Source organism: Lolium rigidum, chromosome 1 (genome assembly GCF_022539505.1).
Source record: "Lolium rigidum isolate FL_2022 chromosome 1, APGP_CSIRO_Lrig_0.1, whole genome shotgun sequence".
NCBI lineage: Eukaryota > Viridiplantae > Streptophyta > Magnoliopsida > Poales > Poaceae > Lolium > Lolium rigidum.
Window position 1 is genome coordinate 330,036,516 of NC_061508.1, and position 3,025 is coordinate 330,039,540.

A 3,025-nucleotide genomic window follows, 5' to 3' on the forward strand; every position below is an offset into this window, starting at 1 on the left:
ATGTTCCAAATGAAGTTGGCCATCTTATCACACACTGTTACTTTGACATAATACTCTCCAATTTCATTGTTAATTACATCAAAGGTATGCAGATTAACCCCAACCAAAATACTGCCTGATCTGACCCTAGAAGCAGATCAAAACCATGAGAATTTTTTTCCACCACACATGCTATGCAGTTCAGATCTGGAAAAAACTTTGTTTCATAGTTTCCTGAATTCCTAGGAAATCCACCCTCTTATCAAGGACAGTATCCCGCACAATTCTCTTTTGAACATGCATTGGTATTGATTTGGGATGCTTCCTTGAAATGATTGAGATTAATTTAGTATGAGAAAGTTAGAAAAGGCCAGGTATGTTCCTATGAAACAATTAAAAGAAACCCCTTTATATGCTGAGCCCTGTCCCCCTGTACATATTGATACAGTGGATCCAGATTTTTATGAGCTATGCTCTAATGATGATAATTATGACTTATACAAAGAGGAGGAATGCTTTGAAAAACTTAAAACATATTTTCTGTACAAAGGAAAAATTAAACAACAGATCCCCAACGATGAGTTGTGGGGGAATCGTTGTTGCTGGGAAGAATAAAGGTAGACAATCTAAAAAGAAAAGATAAAAATATTGGATTTTAATTGTTTGATTGTTGCATAAGCTCCAGTAGCTGGCAAACAAGTGTGTTCAAAGATTCAGAAGACAGTGCTTCCGTAGGTGCAGTGAATCGCTGTGGCCAGCAATTTCATCAGAAGATTGAATAACAAGAGCAAAGCTCGTTGTGTTCGATTAGTTGAGAAGTGCCTACTCTTCAGTCGAACACGATGAGCTTCTCGTACTCCCGCCCGGAGATGGCCTTCTCCATGACGGCCCTTGGCGTCATGGCGTCGGTGCCATCGAGGAAAAGCTTCAACATATTCTTCGAGAAGCCGCTGACCAGCGCCACCCCGTTCTGCTCTGCCATGACCGGCACGGACCTCGAATCCCGCAGGTTCCAGAAGACAATCTGCGGCACGGCAGCGCCATACCCGGCCTCAGAGTACTTCCTCGTGATCGCCTCGTAGTCTGTCTCCCACGGCCTCAAGGACGCCTCGTCGAACTCCATGTCGCTGAACACAAACACCTTCTTCACCATGCGCTCCGGCGGGACGTTGCCAGCGACCGCCACGCGCAGGAGCTGGTCGAACACGGCCTGGAAGTCGGTGTTCATGTCCCAATGCATTTCGCGGATGAACCGGGTCTTCTCCCAGAGGGTCTTCCCCTTGACATGGTGCAGCTGCGGCCGCTCGCTGAAGGTGATGACGCGGTGGCGCCACGGCTCGTCGCAGAGCTCCGAGAGGAGGAGGCCGAGCGCGACGCAGACGTCCATGGGGAGCCCGGTCATGCTGCCGGACACGTCGCACACGGCGAGGCAGTTGTTGAGCTTGCCGAGCGCCAGCAGGTCGTCCACCGTGCGCTGCCACTGCAGGTCCGCGACGTCCTCGCCGTCGGTGCCGACGGACGCCAGGATCTCGTGCGGGAGCAGCGCCCCCGCCGCGATCTTGGCCGTGCCGGCCCTGACGCTCTCGAGGTACTGGCAGAAGCGCTCGGCGTCGTGCTCCATGAAGAGGTCCCTGTAGTTCCTCATGGCGACGGAGGCGACGCGCGGGTACACCACCTCCCCCCACGCGCGCGCGGCGACGAAGACCTCCGGCAGCTCGAGCGCGCGGCGGAGCGGCACGAGCGCCGCCTTGCGGAGACACTTTCTCGCGCGGCTCGCGTAGTTCGAGTCCGGCAGGTCCTCGGAGAGCTCGGGCGCGGAACCCTTGGGGAAGAGGCGGCGCGCGATGGCCTCGCAGAGCAGCGTCGAGCGGTCGTACCGGCTCTTGAGCGACGGGCACCATTTCCCGGCGAGCGAGATCTCGGGCAGCTTGCCGTCCCCGAGCCTCCGCATGTCCTCGGCGAGCATGTCAGCGAAGAGGTCGGCCGTGCAGTCGTGCAGGAAGCGGTACCTCGGGTCCCCGTGGTACCTCTCCACGGCCCTCATGGCGGCCACAATGCGGAGCCGCCTGAGCTCCAGGGCCTCGTCCGGTGACATCTCCCGGCGCGGCTTGCGCGCGTGGAACCGGCCGAGGCGGCGGTCGTCGTTGACGATGCGGTGGAGGATCTCGGGGAGGTCCTTGAGGTAGCCGACGTCGGCGATGGGGCCAGCGTTGAGGGCGAGCGTGGCCGGGTGGTGCTCGTGCATCCACAGCGCGGCGGCGTAGAAGCCTTCGCGGTCGGCCTTGCGGTGCCGCGCACGCCGCGGAGGTTGCAGGCGAGGCGGAGCGCGGTGAGCGGCTCGGCCGCCCAGGCCTTGGCGAGGAGGGAGGAGACGGACGCGGCCGGCGTGCCCGGGACGACGTGGAAGAAGAAGTCCAGGCAAGGGTCTCCCGAGGTGGCGAACGTCGGGGAGTTGTTCTCCGTGCGGGTCTTTGCCGGCGGCGGCGGCTTCACGGCAGGCTTGTTGAAGTTGGCATCGAGCTCGTTTACGACGGTGGATGTCGGCGGCACCTTCACTGCCGCCGCGCGGATGGGAGCTATCGGTGGGCCGAGGAGAGTGCGTACCACGGCTCTCCGGCACGCCACCGTGGCCATTGATTCTCGCGGTGCTAGGGTTTATGGTTTCCAATCAACAAAAGGGGATTATGGTGCTAACTGCAAGGCGTAAATAACGGAAGAAATGGCGTACAGCCATGCAGAACTGCCATGGAAAGTTTGTGGGATATTTTATGTTCAGGCCCGGTAAATACTCTTCCAAGCCTTCGACGCTGGTCGTTCAGCTGGATATAGTCCCACCTCGGAACATTAGGAGCGTTACTACCAGTTTATATAGCGAAGTTTGGCAAGAGCGATCGCCGAGTTCGGTGGCGCGAACTTGTAACCCAGATGTTGAGGGGGCAAACTGCTGGGCCCGGTCGTGTCGGCCCTATACCCAATTACAAGAGGGGAGCAGTACCGCAGCTGGCGTCTGGGCTCGGTCGTGTCAGCCCTTCACCCAATTACAAGT

The 3,025-nt window shown here is 57.6% G+C and overlaps 1 pseudogene; it reads right to left on the reverse strand.

Annotated features, from left to right (window-relative positions):
* Positions 1-808: 808 nt before the first annotated feature.
* LOC124663170 lies at positions 809-2,613 on the reverse strand (annotated as a pseudogene).
* Between the last annotated feature and the right edge of the window lie 412 nt (positions 2,614-3,025).